The sequence below is a fragment of the Protopterus annectens genome, chromosome 3.part1 (assembly GCF_019279795.1).
Source record: "Protopterus annectens isolate FY-2018-M chromosome 3.part1, PAN1.0, whole genome shotgun sequence".
Lineage (NCBI taxonomy): Eukaryota > Metazoa > Chordata > Ceratodontiformes > Protopteridae > Protopterus > Protopterus annectens.
In genome coordinates this window covers 799,758,745-799,777,205 of record NC_056732.1, presented here as the reverse complement: position 1 = coordinate 799,777,205, position 18,461 = coordinate 799,758,745, and positions in this window count along the sequence as shown.

Sequence of the window (18,461 nt, the reverse complement as noted above, 5' to 3'; positions counted from 1 at the left end):
TGGTCAAGAACACCACATACACAAGCACTGTAGCTAAAGCTAACCTGCTGGCAGACAGATTCAGTGAAAACTTCACCCTCCTGTCCCCCCATCAGTAAATCAGGACATCCCCAGCACCTGCCCCCCCCCCATCACCAGGGAGCAGGTCTTTAATGCCCTCTCAAAGGCAAAAAATACAGTTTCCATGGGATCCCACAACATCGCTGGCTGCATCCAACATGAACTCAGGCATGAGCTCTCAGCTCTATTAGGCACCCTATTCAACCAAAGCCTGAGTACTGGATTCATCCCAGCCAAATGGAAGACAGCCACTGTCATACCTCTACATAAAATGAAGCTTCTAATGGCCCAGACATTTACAGGCCCATCAGCCTAACTAGCCTGGTCTGCAAGGCCATGGAACAGATTATCATGGACCTTATAAACAAGGACATTGGCAACCTCCAAATGCTTGACTCCACACAGTTTGTTTTTGTCAAAGGGAGATCATGCCTATTAAACTTGCTCAACATCTTCAAAATGGTCACCAAAACCAAGGTCGAGAGGAAGACCCAGCCAATGCCTTTGACACTATTCCCCACTCGGGCACAATAGATAAACAATCCCAGCTAGGCATCAACTCATATGTTACCAGATGGGTAACAAACTGGCTCACTGACAGAACCCAATCAGTCAAAATGGGATAAGCCACCTCTAATAGTAGACCTGTAACAAGCAGTGTAGCACAAGGATCAGTCTTGGGGCCTCTACTGTTTGGGATATACTTTTCTGAGGTGCAAGCCAAAACCAGTGGTCTGTGGCTGACCAAGTTTGTAGATGACTGCAAACTGGTCACTGTCTTAAATTCCTGTAGTGATGTGAGCATCCTCCAAGAGGGCCTTACCCAAATTAATGACTAGTGCCAGGAGCATGGCCTCAAACTGAATGGCAAGAAATGCGTCATTATCCCCTATGGGGAAAATGGAATCCCCACTTATTATCACATTAATAACAATGTACTAAGCATGCAAGCAGTCATGATGGACTTGGGTACCGAGGTTGACAGCAACCTGACTTTTGACCACCATGTTGCCTCCATTGTACAGAAAGCTCTCAACATGGCTCACCTCATAAGTAAGGGTATTTCATCCAGGAACAAGGAGGTTATAACATCCCTGTACTCCTCCCTTATCAGATGCATTATCGAGTACAATGCTCCCTTGGCATGTACCTTGCCAAGCACATGCAGCAGCTGGAGAGACCACAGAGGTTCCTGACCAGGAAAATCTAGGGTCTCAAACACATGTCCTGTGCAGATAGGCTAAAAGCCCTGTCCCTCTACTCAGTCTTGTACATACTGCTCAGAGGTGACCTGCATCTCGCATACAAGGCCATCTCAGACCCAGCCTTGATGGAGTTGCTGCATATCCATAAGTCAAAATCCACTCAGGCAACCTACATGCAAGGCCTAAACCAGTTCTGTGACATTAATAGAATGTATTAGCGAGATAGATTTGTGTTCAAGAGACTCCCACTTCTGTGGAATAGACTCCCTCTTCATGTTAAGCAGAGTACCTCTCTAGCCCTCTTTAAGAGGAAATTGGACAACTACATGGGCAACAGAAAATACACCCCTGGGATCCCACCTGTGTCCCTGCTGGACAAGGGAAACAGGTGCTGACTTTGTGGGAACATGGGCGACATTCTTGGCTAGGCTAATAAGTGCCTCTGGGCCAATAACCTGGTATCATCTTATGAACCTATAAAGAGGAAACATAGAAAAGAGAATTAGTAATGCAGAAGTTAAAGGAATAGAAAATGAGGATATGGAGTACTTGCAAAGTGAATGATTTATTGTAGAAAATTTAACTCAGATAACAACACAACAGGATAGAGCAATGGACACCCAAATTAAAAGAAACCATTTGAGCAGGAAGCATCTAATCAGTTGAGATATGAAGATACTCTGGGATCTTCCATAGGAAACCAGTAGAAAGGTTCAGCTTAGCTATAGAGCAAGGAAAAGAAGAGAATCTGTGGCAACTCTGACACAGTCAATGTTGGTGAGTTATAGGCTAGTGAGTTCCCATATGACAGAGCAACAGATGGCACAGGATGAAATTGAAGAAAACATGCTACAGGACGATGCTATTGAACTATTACTGCAGTAAATGGAGAACAAAAACTGTGCCCTCAGTTTAGAAGAAAATGAGCTAAGAGAAGAGTTGCTTGATTTAATAGAGACAGACAAATTAAGATCAATGAAAAAAAAACTGCATCAGGTCAATAAAACCCAAAAAGCCAGAAGTTTGATAAAACAAATGAGCACAGTAATCAGGACTGTCCATAGAGATCCATGCAATATAACAAAAGTAAACAGGATATATTATTGTGCAGCTAAATTAATAACAGATAAAATTGTACCACAAGAACACAGGGTAGTAAGAGAAAGGAAGGGTAGAAACTGAATACTATCATGGAAGTATTGGATAGAGAAGACTATAAAGCAATTAAGACAAGAAGTGTCACTGTTAAAACAGTATAGAAGAGGGAACAAAAATACTCAGAAAGATAGATGTGATAAAAGAATTCCGCAATATTATAATGGATCAGGATTTATTATGCACTATTGCAAATAGTAAACTAAAAATATCAGCACAGGCAGAAAAATTTGGGAGATGCACAGATAAATATAATGGAAAAGTACAAAATAAGTAATTTATTGATGACAGAAAAAAAGTTTTATAGAGAATTGGAAACAAGGTAAAAAGAATTGAAAGACCACCAAAAAAAAAAGAAATAGATACATTCTGGAGAAGTATTTATGAAGATCCTCTGGAACATAACAAAGATGCTAAGTGGACAGAAGAAGTAAAAGAAAGAATAAGAAGTTCAAACATACAGGATATGAAATGGGATGAAGTACTAGCCAGAGGGACTGAAACAAAATTAAGGAAAGTCTCCAATTGGAAAACTCCAAGCCCAGATGCAGTAGCTAACTTCTGGTTAAAAATATTAACATCTTTGCACGAAGGTTTAGCTATAAGTAAGAACTATGTATATGCACACCCCAAACAGTCACCAACCTGGCTAACAACAGGAAAACCAATGCTTCTACTTAAGTGTGAACCTGCAAGTTATCATAAAAATTATAGACCAATAAGTTCCTTCCGATAACGTATAAACTATGCACAGGAATTGATGCTGACAGAGTTTATAGTCATTTAGAAGAAAATTCAATTATGGCATTAGAACAAAAGGGCAATAAAAGAAAGTCATATGGAACAAATTATCATTTTCTTTTAAATAAAGTCATGGTGGAGAACTGTAAAAAGTGAAAGAATCTAAGTATTGCCTGGATTGACTACAAAAAAAAAAAAAAAAAAAAAAAAGCATTTGACAGTATCCAACATTCATGGATAAAAGAGTGCTTAAAAATGAGCAAGATACATCCTACACTGATAAATTACATCACAGTGACAATGAAACAGTGGCAAACCACTTTGCAGTTAAGCCATGATAATGGACAAATTATCATTCCAGGGATAAAAATCTAAAGAGAGATACTGCACGGTGACTCTCTGTCACCACTGCTCTTTTGCCTTCCCCTTAATCCATTAAGATGTCTGCATAACAGATTAGGTCATGGCTATAATTTAGCTCCCAGAAAGCAACAAAGTGTAAAGACTTCTCATCTTCTCTTTGTTGATGATTTAAAACTGTATAGCTCATCAGATGAAGAACTGAAAGCAGAAATGTAAGTAGTCAGAACTTTTCCGGATGATATAAGAATGTCATTTGGTCTTGATAAATGTGCAAAAACAACTTTAAAGCAGGAAAGCTGCAGCAGCAAGAAGACATCCGTTTGGGACAAGAATGTGATATAAAAGAACTTGAGAAAGAGGGAGTGTATAAATATTTGGAAATTGATGAAGTATCAACATTAAAACATGAACAAATGTGAATAAAACTTAGTAAGGAATGCTTTAGAAGACAAATTAATCCTGAAAAAGTTTTGACATCTAGGAACAAAATTCAAGCTATAAACCAATTTGTTCTTCCTGTCTTAACTTACAATTTTATAGTGATTGACTGGCCCCGAAAGGTGTTGGATAGATTAGACAGGAAAAGAAGAAGGATGCTTCATGCTCATCAAATGATTTATAAAAATCAGTGCTTACCAAGATTATATATTCCCCACTCCGAAAGAGGTATGAGCCTCCTTGAAATTGTTTACATGTATAGATCTACAATCTTGAGATTGCATACATATCTGTTGATATCATAAGAGCCAAACATAGTGAAAGTTTTGAAACATGAGGAGAATAAATCTAAAATGACTTTCCTTCGTAGTCTAGCAGAAGCACATTGACGTCAAGCGATAATGGAAATCAAACCAGAAGTAGATACAAATAAAGCAACGGAATGTGCCAAAAAAACAAAAGAAAGAATATAAGGTGAAGGGTCAGATGAGAAGGGAAGAAATGTTGAAAATGCATAAATATAGTTGCAAGTATAGAAAACTCCTGGAAGAACTTCATGTTGATCAGGATTGAACTCAGGAATGGTTAAGGAGATTTGAATTCAAACCAAAAGATGAAAGGTTAATATTGGCGTCCCAAGACAGTGGGCTACATACACATTGGATTACAAAGTCCATTGACATGTGGCAGAAACAGACAAATGTAGGTTTTTAAAACAGAATTGGAAACAGTTGCATACCTTGTTGCTGGTTGTGATATACTAATGGCAGAAGGACTGCATACTGAAAGGCATAATAATGTGGCAAGACTGCTGCACTGGGAATTGTGCAAACATTATAATATTGAAGTAGCTGAAAAACACTGGAAACATGAGCTACAAAGCATCATAGAAAATGACGAGGTCTACATCACGTGGGATCATCCATTACTAACAGTTCAAAAGATAGATGAGAGAAAAACAGACAGAATGGTCCATAAAAAGAAGACAAAAGTAGCATTGATCATTGAAATTGCTATATCCAGTGACTACAGTGTCTTGTGTACAGAGAAATACAAAGTCATAAAATATCAGGATTTGCAGGCAGGAAACAAGGGCGATGTGGAAGAAGGATACTCAGACAGTTCCAGTAGTAGTAGGAACAATGAGTCTTATAAAAAATAATGTACAATCATGCTTAGATATGTTACTGATACATGCAACTCCATATGAACTGCAGAAGGAGTCATTACTGGGCACATTGTGGGTGCTGCGAAGAGCACTTCTGGCTGATGACAAAGATTGAAACAATACTAAATTCATGAACTTTAATCATACATTGACTTAGGAATGGGGTCCATTCCTGTCATTGTATTAGAAACCCAAAAGATTTGGAGAAATTAAAAAATGTATACTGTAGACAAGTTGTGAAAATTATAACAGATTAGAATTATATACACAGGATGGAACAGCACATATATAGGTAAGAACAAAGGAGTTTTAGCTGTGTGCTCATAATATATTATAAAATTGGGTAGAAATGGAAACAGTTTTGCATCGAAGTGGTTCTCTACAGCACTGCAGTCTACACGCCAGTACAACTACATTGTAATGTTGATGTGAGGCATTGCACACATCATAGTGCAAGGGGTCATAGGAACCCAATGACTGATGGCTGCAATAAAACAGGGCAAGTAACAGACCTCAGGGGAACTAACCTAGAACTAACTCAGTGGAGCAGTCATGTTGCCAAGTCCCCCAGACCTCAGTATTAATTTTTGCAGATGTACACAGAACACTTCAGAGCCATTATTGACATATGTCCCCCAAGTGGTCAGCAAAGCAGAGGCATAACACTCCAGATAAATAAATTATGTTAAGAAAAGACAGGATGACCTTAAATGTGGGGGGATTAACACATGACACCAACGGAAGAGACAAAATTAGGGATTTTTTTTGCCAATGTCACAGACAGTTTACAGACCACTGTAGCAGAAGGGCATGCTACATAAGCACTGGGAGCAGAGATGAGTGTAATAACACATTGCTATGGTATGGATCAGTTGCTACAATGCAAAACAATGCACATACTTATGTTTGAAGCCATGACTCTGTTACATTTTATATTCACAAGTACAACATGTAATCAAAACATGCTAACAGACTATGCATGTGAGTGGTGACTGCCAAATACATTTCTGGCTAACAAACAACTTGATATATGGCAAACATAGTGCAACTAGATGGCTTTGAACTCATGACTTTTTTGCAAGGATTGGATAACATCAAGGCATGCTAACAAACGACTCAAGGGAGGGGTGACTGCCAAATATATTTCAGGGGAACAGACATCCTGATTTCAGGCAAACAAAATGTGTATACTTGTGGGCAAAATTATTTCCTTTGACACTGATAAAGGAAATTCACAGGTATGACTATAATACATCCCAACAGAAGGTGCTCTGGAGAGGTGCAAATACACAATGCATGTGTGTTTAGAATTAATACTGAGGAATTCCAAATGTGCAGTGAAAATACGTATAATACAGGTGAGAATTTAAGGCCAATGACCAGTACATGAATCAGTGCATCTCATGGAATCTGTCAGATGGACACAGCACACTAACACAGTTGTGTGCTTACATGATATGATTACCACAATATACTGGCAAACAGATTCAGTGCCAACTTTACCCCGATCTCCACTCCCAAAGGACCAATCACAGTACAAGTAGATTGCCAGGCACCCAGTATTACTGCTGCACATATTAAAACAGCACTGTCCAAGGCCAAGAATACAGCTTCTATGGGACCTGACAATATCCCTGGCTGTGTTCTACATGGACTACAGAGTGAACTGGCACCTCACCTGTGTTTCCTGTTCAATCACAGCCTCAACTCAGGCTTTGTCCCTCCCAAATGATGCACTGCTACAGTCTTCCCTATCGACAAAGGAGGAGTGACTACAGATCCTGGGAACTATTGCCCATTAGCCTGACAAGTCTGCTGTGCAAAGCTATGGAATGCATCATCATGGACCTAATAAACAAGAATATAGGGAATTTACAAACTCTGGATCCCACACAGTTTGCTATTGTGAAGGGTGGTTCATGCCTGCTCAACTTGGTCAACTTCTTTGAGTCAGTCATCAGAGCTGCGGATGAAGGCAAGGTGGTTCATACAGCCTACCTTGATCTGGCCAAGGCATTTGATGCCATACCCCACTCAGGAATCATAGAAAAACTCACTAAGCTAGGCATCCACCCCAATTTTACTAGGTGCTTTGCAAACTGGCTTACAGATAGAACCCACAGTGAGAAAGTAGCTGACTCCAAGTCAGACTGCCGACCGGTCCCGAGTGGCGTCCCACAGGGTTCGGTCCTGGGTCCTGTCCTGTTGGTATCTACTTCTCTGTAGTCCAGGCCAACACGAAGGGAGTCTGGCTGACAAAGTTCACAGACGATTGCAAGTTGGAAGCTATTATTAACTCCCCAAGTGATGTTGACATCCTACAGAAAGGCCTCACTGAGACCAATGACTGGTGTCAGAACCATGGCCTTCAACTCAATGCAAAAAAATGTGTCTTTCTTCCCTTTGGGAAAAAAACAGTTTCCATGAATTACCACATTGATGTTAGTCCACTGAACACAGAAGGAGTTATAAGAGATCTGGGAACACAGGTTGACAACAACCTATCTTTTGACCACCACTGTGGTCAGAAAGTCCTTCTATGTGGCACATCTCATTGCTAAGGGTTTTGCATCCAGGAAGAAAGAGGTCATTGTCTCCCTATACTCTTTTCTCATTAGGCCTATCATCGAGTACAATGCCCCATTTGGCATGTACCTCACTAGACACCTGCAACAACTGGAGAGGCCACAAAAGTATTTTACAAAGAGGATCCTAGGCCTTAAACACTTTTCCTATATGGACAGACTCAAAAAACTCCAACTATTCTCTGTGTCATATCACCTATTTAGAGGTGATCACTGCTTGACTTACAAAGCCATATCTGACCCAGCTCTGTTAGAAATACTACAGCTAAAGAAATTCCAATCCCTCCGCACCACACACTGCAGAGACCTCAACCTCATTACCACAATCAACAGAATGTGCTGGAGGCACAGGTTCATACACAGAGACTGCCCATGCTATGGAATAGACTTCCCATACATGTCAAACAGAGCACCTCACTAGCCTGCTTCAAGAGAAATCTTGATGAGTAGATGGGAAAGAGAAAATTTACCCCGTGGATCACTCCAGTGGTTCTACTCAACATAGGCACTGGGAACTAAGGTTGGAAGGCAGAATGCCAGGGTAATCCTATGGGCTAGGCTTGTAAAGTCTCCAGGGCCATTAGCCTAGTACACACCTATGAACCTTTGAATAGCAGGTGTAAGTATTCCACAGGAAAGATCAGCATAGATTTGAACCCTGCCTAACTAAATCATATTACCATTAAGAATGGACTAATTAATAATGCCAGTGAACAAGTTGAGCATTTTTTTTCAGAAACTGCACACATGAAGGAGGGTCATCAGCAATTTCAGAGTGAATGAAGACAGCCTAGTTAAAAGTGACCACAACACACAGGGAAGCAAACAAAACCTCTGTGAAAGTACATTCAAGTGGAATTTCTCACAACACATCTGTGCAGTTAGACATTATCATATTACTAATTGCTTTCTACATTGCAAAATGTATAAGAAATGGGATTGGAACCCTTACCTACCTAACCCATGGTCACATGCCATGTATTAAATAATGATGACACTGAACTATTTGTACAACTATTATGAAAAAATACACATTTGAACAAAGTGTGGTAACATTATGGTAGACTAATAAAGGAAATCAGCTTTGTGCAACAAACAAAAGTAATTGGTGGATCACAACTCCCAACATACCATAGAGACAATATGAACATCACATCAGGACTACAGTGAACTGGGAAAGCTGCAATATTGGCATAATAAATGTCTACAAAGGGTCTATATAACTATTGTTTCTGTCCAAGCATTGGCTCTAACCTCCATTGCACAACAGGCAACAAGCAGAACTATGCAGCCAAAGGCAAATTCTCACCATTTTTTGCCATAAAACAAGAAATGAAAATTAGTGTTTCCCACAACTGAATATCAATGCTGCTTTCTGCTAACTGTTGCACCAAAAATATGAAAAAAAAAACCAGACATAGTGAAATGTGCATGCAGACAAGGATGAGCCTCACTTAGGAAACCAACATTCCCACCCATCAACTCTCAGCAAAATACCTCATATAGTGTCTGTTGAGCAAGCCATTCCTGGATGTCACCAACTTCTTTTTCTGCACACTCATAGGAAGCACACACTACTGAAAATGATTACCTGAATAACTCACCCTTCTCCAACCGTGTGCACAAGCTGCTGATGCTACAGATGAAGCCTTATCATAGCAGTCACACACTTGAAGGGTTGAGCAGTGTGGTTGAGTGCGTAAGGCCTCCCTTAAAAGGGAGGACAACACTTGGAGGATCAAAACCCTCCACTTCTGCAAATGCTACCACTGAATAAAATTGTACACATCACTTTTGTTGATTGAGTCTGTCCTACCCATTACTGTTTTTATACACTCATACTAGGTACACACTGCTGGACTTGAACACCTGCCTACCTCACTCTGCATTCTCCCAAGTGGTGTACTGACTGCTGATGATACAGAATATGTCATATTATAGCTCTTAGACAGCACACAGTTAAAGGGAGCATGGCACATGTATGAAGGACTAGAACAGGCTCTGTGCTTTGTGAAACAGAAACTGCCAATGTGTGGATCACAATTCACAACATACTGTATTAATAATTCAAACATCCTAACAGGAATACATTAAACCATATAGCCTATTATACTAATAATAATAATTATAATAATATTTAATAATACTAATTGTCTCCTCATACTTTTACCAGTATTGCTTTCTGTTTTTCAGTGGGGATAAGCATATTACCACAAGAAGTACCATATAAATGCATCAGAAGGAACATTCTGATCAGTTTTTGCCATAGGACGTGAAGTTTCAGTTACCCTTAGTTATATTTCTAGAGGTGCTCCTCAATGCCAAATGTCACACAACAATGAAAGTAGCAAGAATAATTTGGTTTATTATTCAAAAGTGTTGTATCCATGCCTGTGAAGTGATACTTTTCTTACTTCACATGAACTGTCATTGTACTGAATGATATATAGGTGTGTAACAGTAATGCTATGTAGACATTACTGGAAATGAAGCCATGATGGACCAACCAATATGCTGCACAGGAATGCTGTCACAGGTGAAGACACAAAGGGACTTGTTTTGTCAAACATCTGGCAAGTCACATGTGAAGGAATTATGCAGAATGCCAATTGCAAACTAGATGTTAAAGAGAGTGACCAGCAAGGTGTTATTGCAAACTAGATGTTAGAGATATTGACCAGCAAGGTGTTGGTTGATAGTGGCAGCTGTTACACAGTCAGTGACACCTGTGTATTCCTGTTTGTTAACCTTCAGATAATTGCATTATGCATTATTGCAAATAAGTCCATGTGTTTATGTGTGCATCAGTGAAAACTCACTGTTATGTGTATATAATGGACAGGATAATAGTAAGGCATACATGGATAGTATATTACTATTGCACTCATCAGTACCAGACTGCACATATGTTTGTTATTCTATAAGGTCAATGGAACACACTGTGACAATATGAATGAAAATGCAAGAATACAGCAGTGCATCAAGTGCCTTAGAATGGACCCATCATATCAGGTATACAATAAGCCAATAAAGCATATACACTTACCATACAGCACTGACATTACTTTCATTCTGTTAAAATCACTTAATGATGTGCAGTGCTACCAAGCTTATTTGAATGACCAATGACAAAGTACTAGTGCACACATCATGTTTTATTTGTTTCAGTTTTTGCCATAGAACAAGAACTAACAGTAGGATCTGCCACTCAATGTCAAATGTCTTACAAATTCTGAGTAAAGAAATAAAGATTTCTGTTTATAAGCCATATCTGGCCATGTGTGTGATGTGTGAATCTATTTTTGACCAGATTGAAAGTGTGAAATGGGTCTAATAGGACAGAGGTGAAAATAGGGAGCAAGTAGAAGGTAGACTGTGGGGGTAATTAGGCAATGAGCAGGATGGTGGTGGGAGGGGTCAGTAACTATCCATGTCTTCATGATCTAAGACTGCATATGTGCAAAGAATTTGGGAAATTTAGATGCTCACATCATAAATGATGAATGACAACAACTTAATGTTGTGTGACCAGTTTGACCAAATCAGGTGTGTAACGCTCACAAACAGATGAAGTGGTAAGTTATGTAGGGCACATATTTGTTTTTCTATGTTTTTTTTAAGGGAGAGAGGATCTTTGGGGAAGGTATGTAGGAATAACAGGGGTAGGTATGTAGTGTAGGTTAGGTAGTAGGTGCAGCCGTACAGAGCAAACAAGATAGACAGGGATGGTGATGGACACAAGAGGGGAGGGGACACCATGATTGGGGTTAGGTATGTGATTTTGTAGGAGAATCCTCAATCAGCATGAACACAGTGAGAATCTAATCCTCACCCTTGGCTGTGCCAGCCCTGTCTCCTGTCACAAATACTTGGAGCAGTGATAGATGGGACAGCAGTTTTACAATCCACTGCAGGATTCATTTCTTACAGCCAGTGTGGGCACTGAGGCCCCATGTCATAATCTCCTCCACCAGTCCAGTCACCTTTTGTTCAGTGACCTAATCACCAGCTTATCTGGTACTGCTCCTGGTGATTACCACTACAACAACCACTGGGGCAGAACTACCTAATACAGGCAGTGCAGGTAGTGCAGGTGTTGTGGAGGCAATGCTGGCATATTGTTGTCCAGAAGGGCCGGGTGCTTCTGCTGCCGGTGGTGGTGCTGCCTCAGCCACCTTTGGAGGGGTGGCAGTCCAAGCTGCTTTGGCCACTCTAGCTCCCTATGCTGGTGGATGGGATGAAGCAGGAATGATTGTAGGAAGACAATGAAAGATAAATATATAAAACATTAGAAATGGTAGTGAAGTGGGTGGAGCAGAGACAAAAAAACAAAAAAATATTATACATATTCTGTAATGTTAATGTCACATTCATTACAAATTCCTCATGCATCCTGAACATTATTTACATCCATATATGTGAGGGTGAGGTTAGAGATTACTGATACAGTAGTGCTATTATATTCCTGGCTCTCACAATTATAAATACTATACCAAAAGTGTAATTACAGGTAACAGTTAATTAAATGTGAATTGTGCCTGACTATATGTCATTCTAAGGTATGAGTACAACTAGTAAATAAAAAATTGTAAAATGAATATCAGACATATGAAGTGTTGTCTGGAATTGAATCATCTGTCTGTAACTAACAATTGACTAATTCAAAGCTACATCAGTTAGTCATCCAAGTCTGTAGTGTTTGTACTTATGGAAATGCATATTCATGTAGTTGCCTGAAAATCACTTGTGGCTTGATGTTTGGTTGCTTCATAACCTGCTATTAAAATCATAGCTATTCTGACATGACAACCAGTTATACCTGAATCCATAAATAAAAAACAATATACATCAAAGACCCAAAAAGGAATTTGTCACAAAATACACAGTCTTGCCTCACGATAGGAACCAGACCAGGATAAAAAAGTCATATAATTTATTACTTCTTCTGGTACCTCGGCTTTTCAGCTTCATGGAATAATGCAGCTAGCATGCATCCTCCTCACCTGTTAGAATCTTTGCCTTATGGAGAATTCAGAAGGATTTTTAATAACACTTCTGAAGTGGAATTTAAAGATAAATATTTGGATGAGGTGTATGTATGATTGCGTGCCCATAGATACCCAAATCGTATTTTGCACAGGGCGAGATCCAGGGTGCTGGGGGGGGGGTAGCAGGAGTAAGGGTAAAGGGGTTTTGAATCATTCAGTGGTTCCTATCATCAGGCAAAACTGTGTTTTTTGTGACTGAATCCAAAAATACCCTGTGCCTCTCTGAGGTCTTATAGTCTCTCCTGATGCAACACCAAGTTTCTTTCAATCTCTGCAGGGCTTGCACATAAAAAAAATAGGAATGATGACTTGCCTGTATTGCCATATCATGGTAGTTTATTACATGGTTATAGTGCATGGAATGCAGTGGTTATGCTTTTATATCTAGAAAAAGATGATTCAGTTAACTGCTACTACAGCACGAGACCCATCCTTAATAAATGTTAATCACAACCCTCCCCTCCCACGTAACGTGTTAAGGTCAGGTCTTGTGCTAAGCGAGCAAATCTGACCATTCTGACCAACAAACAGCAATGAAAATTTGTTTCTCCCTGCTGTCTGTGCCGGTAACATGTCCCTGACTTCCTCTGTATGAGCTTTGAAAGTTGATAGAATAATGGGATTTATGATTGGTTTAGTGGTTTGCTTGCATTTTTTGAAGGATTCCGAAGTCTGAAACTCAAATGTATGTCTAAAACTCAAACGTACATCGTTATTTAGTGACTTCAATCCTTGGTGATTTGCATGAAAACGGAATTTTGTGAGGAACACACCAAATATATGATTTATTTATTTATTTATTTATTTGCATTTGTTAACCGGGTTGGTCCAGCTGGGTAAGAATTACCCTTTTTCAGTGGAGACCCGAGGGGAAAAGCCCCAAACAGACATACAAATACATACGAATAGAGACAAATTAACAATATTACAGAGGAAAACAATATTATGGGTACAATGGATAAGAAAAACAAACAATGAAAGTTTGAGAAAATGAGTAAGGTAGGCCAGAGGCATGCATGCAAAAAGATTTATGAAAAGGTGTTCTGAGCAAGATCTCTGAATTAAGTTAAAGTAGGCCAAGAAATGATGATTTAGGTGTGGAGTTAGTAGTGTGGGAGTTTTAGGTGGGAGCATGTGAGATATCTGTTCATTCTGCAAAAATCTGGATAGCTAAGAGGCATAGAAGGTGGGTGTAAAGATAAGATTCTGAGTTTCACTGTCTTCCATACAGTGCTTGGTAAGAGCATTATGGCTTTGTAAGCTAACAAAACACTTTTTTTTTCTGTAAGCAGTATTACATAGAGAAGATAAAGCCCCATACACTACAAAGAATTAAGATTAGATCTCTGATCATATCATAACCCTTACTTATGTATTCTTGACATGGATGCCAAGATTCACCTTTTGAGCTTTACTCTTGAACACATAATAAGTAGGTTATTATCAGTGACTCACTCCTAATCCTCTGCACTGGGACATATACTTACAATACTCAGCAGGTGAATGGAACCTATAATGATCCTCCCAGCAACTAAGGAGGTCCTGCATTCACCCTTTTAAATCACTGCAGTGGTGGTGTTACTGTTCACCCATTTGTATGATACAAATAGCATGTGTGGCAGTGATGTCTGAGCTACTCCAAGCCTCAGCCTTGTACTGAGACCCAGTATAGCCACCCCGCAGAAGCCACCATAAGTAATTTCTAATGAGAAGGGCTGCAGAAATGTGCATCTCCTTTTCACACTACTTTTGTGCTGTTAGTGGAGCAATGCCCTCATCATTACCTGTGATGTGTTCCCTTCAAGGATTTCTGGAAAAATGAAAGGAGATTGGTACCCAAATTGGATATCACTTGCATCAACCTGTGTGCAATGACAGCCCCCATGGGGAAGCTCATCTGTACAAGAGAAGGTGCAGAACATGCCTACAATTGAATGTATTTATTATTCCTACACAATCCATTTTTGGTAAGAAAATGGCAGGCTCACTTGGCTGTGTGTCTAAGCTGTTTTTGATTTATTCTACATATTCAGCTACCTGTATATCGTGCGAGTAATGATATCTCAGTTGTTGCACATTTAATATGTATTCCACACAGAAGTGTATTATTATTATCATTATTATTATTATTATTATTATTATTATTATGGTGATGATGACCACTCTGGGAGACTCATAGGTAACATGATCTGGGATCCTATTCACAGTGTTGCATTTCAACATTACCATCATAAGTTGAAGGTGGAAAAACTGTAGGGTACATTAAGATGTAAAAAAGAAATGATCACACTTATTATGCCACATAAACGTATACACAGATAGTACCCCGTACATGTTTCAAACCCTGCACCCATTGCACTGTCATTGAGCACACACTTCACTAACATGAATAGCTACTGAGACAGTTACTGATAAAGTACTTTTCTAAATTAACTAATGTTAAATATGCTAAGTGCTGCATACTGCCAGGAGTCTCATTGGCACATCTGATAGCTAGGTCTTTTTGTGTTCAGAATCATTTTTTTGTGTTTTTGTCAAATGATGGGAAGTCTTATTCCCTAAGGGCATTGATGACCAGCACCAATGTATGATGCCAAATGAGGAGCATAAAATTCAGTATAGTGAATTTGTCAGCTTTTGGGTTTCAAAACGTAAAATGTATACACTAATTATCATAATTCCAGTTAGACAATACCTTCACAAGGTTTGAACTCTGCACCTGGGGCATTGCAATGGAATAAAGAAATCAGTAACATATTGAACCACATGAGCAGTTAAAGAAAAGGCAGAAAGTTGCCTACAAGTTCAGGTCATTAGATTCATAAAATAGGCAATTATGTTTCACTAGAGTGATTCTGTCAGACCATTCTTATACTTTTGTTTTCACAGTATAATGGACATGTGAGATGATAATGTAGGTGAAAGTAGAAACAAATTCTTCAGAGCAAACTTTCTCATAACATTGTTGTGCATTACTTAATTGTATTACTTTTGTTTGAGGGATGTCTGGCATAAATATGCTCCATTATTTTTAAGACGAAAACACAATCACAGCACTGTTGATATCATTTACGTTGTTAGGCATCTTCAGCCCATGCCTGAGATGTGTGTACAGCCACCTCACATAAATTTGGATTATCTGGATAATATGCCGATCGAGATTCAGTAATATCTCAGCACATCATGGCCTGACCAGTATTGCTAACAAGGCACAACCCGAAAGGCATCAGCTATGCAAAAACCTTAATCCCCATGCTTGTGCTGCTCGACCACGTACCCTTCATTGTGTAGAACACAACACAATGGTTATCTAAGTTGGTTATTGTGCAAAATGAATGATGCAGAAAGGGTAATGAACGGAGAGTTAATTTACATATTCCATGGGACCAAAGGGATTCATGTGATGCGGGCTATGGATCCTTCTATTGTGCTAGAGAGGATTGCTTCTATCCTAAGTGCTGCTGAACCTACCATTCTCAACAATTCTGCTATACAATTAGGGAAGATATTCTTAGAAACTACTGCAATGTATGTGTTCTTCCAGACAACTGCTCATTTTTCCTTTGCTGATATGCATTTGCAATGTGCTGTCTACCTGGAGTATTTCAATGAAATCTGTTCAAGTAATCTGAGGTCAGACAACACAAACATTCATGTGTAACAGATGTTTTACTACTATTGTAACATGCTAAATTTTTAGGCTGTCTCTGTTAAAGTTATGCCAGCTTTTCATACATTCCTCATATTGTTTTTTTCTACTTCTTAGCTGTATATTCCTTCATACGCTATTATTGTTGTCACCTGTAGTAAATGGGGGGCTGCATTTGGATTTTACAGTGATGTTTGTATTTATTTATGTTACACCTATGCTTAGTGTTACATTTGGGTACTTGCGTTGATATTTAGACAGTTGTTAGTATTTATAAGTGTGCATTTTTTAACAGTGCAGGTATGTTTGTGTTACACTTGACTGTGCTACTCGACTGCATATTGATATATTTTGTTCCATAACTCTAAGGTACCTATAGCACCATGTGCATTACATTGTGTTGTGGTATCCATTTTTTATTACATCACAACAGGGATATGGTTCCCAAATCTGAAAGTAAGAAGGGCTCATCCTTATGGAAGCTTACTCTCTCAAAGGCTGAATATGGAAGAGATCATGCTGCAGGCCCTCTGTGCCTGTGACAAGCCCTTCCATGACTGTGTCTCATTGTAGGTGGTCAAGGATGTCGATGTTGTTGGTGATCGCAGCCACAGATGCTCACATATCAGACAAAGGGCCAGTGATATGATTCATAAGGCCAAGCTCAGAGTACAGGCTGTGGCACAGCAGAGGAGGATTACTGATGGTGGGCTATCTACCACAGAACCACCACTGACTGAGACAGAGAATTTCCTGTCATCTCTGAGGATCCATCTCAGAATTATTTCACAGTATAGTGCTACATGTTGGGGTAGACATGAAGTAACCACAGACGATTTCCACTATTGATGCATCAGGTATGTCATTCAAATATTTATTACATCCACCTTTGCAGCTGATAGTCACTTGTATGCTTATACTTTCTCTATCAACTACTGTGTCTAGGTACATCAGGCATTGAAATGCAATGACCACCTGCATTGGTATGAACATATTAATATATATTGTTTATGTTTAGTAGTCATTGAAATTGCAGCATCTACATGTGTGGTTGAGGTATTTTGGCATAGATATTATGGCTATTTTTATTTATTTATTTTTTTTTTTGGTGCATTCTTAGCAGAAGCATTGTCTGGCACCAGCCCTCTGAAGCTCCATCCTTCCATCTGATATTGAAGGAAACATATTGTCTGATGATGATGGTGGTGATGAACTAACACATTATGGGTCTGTGGGAAGTATGTCAGGCACAGATTGTGAGGCCACTGCATCTCCTTCCCATAGTTTGAGCACAGTCAATATTCCTATGCAAACCCATGACACAGAACCATCTGATAGTGAACAGGTTGATGGAGACATAGTTGTTCTAGCCATTGTCAGTGGCTGGTATCACATAGAGGTGTCATTAGAGGTTCTAAGATAAGGTATGCTTACCTCCCTCCCTCTGAGAAGGTTGTGTCAGTAGCTGCCACCCAATGTATGTGCAGAGCTGTTTTGGAGACTCAAGCAAGTTCATCCAGAGCCTTGAAAGAGGTCATAAGACTACTGCATGTCATGCATTCTGATGTATGAGAGCGCATGAACCATGTGCATGATTTCATAAAAAGGGATATACACTGGAGCATTCTATGATAGTTTTGGATCATCTGTTGGTAGAGAGCAAAATCTAGGATGCCAGTCAGTCTGTATAACATCAGATATCAGCTGATGTGGCTATGAATGTTCCAGATCTTGCTCACACAGTGTTAGCACTTTGACTTTTACATCGGTGATTTTATTTATTTATTATTATTTAACATTTGTTTACCAGGATAGTCCGACTGGACAACAAGTGTCTGTTTTCAGTGGAGTCCTGGGGAGAAAAACTCCATATGTTTACAAAGAGAAGAAAATTTTACAAGAGAGACATTACAGAGTAGTAGCATACAGATGGCAGACTTTACAGCTGTCAGTATACAATAAGAGAATATTCCCCCTTTTGGTTAAAAATACAAGTGTACAGAATATACAATGAGAGTAGATAAGAACCTGGTAGAGCATTGCAGGATA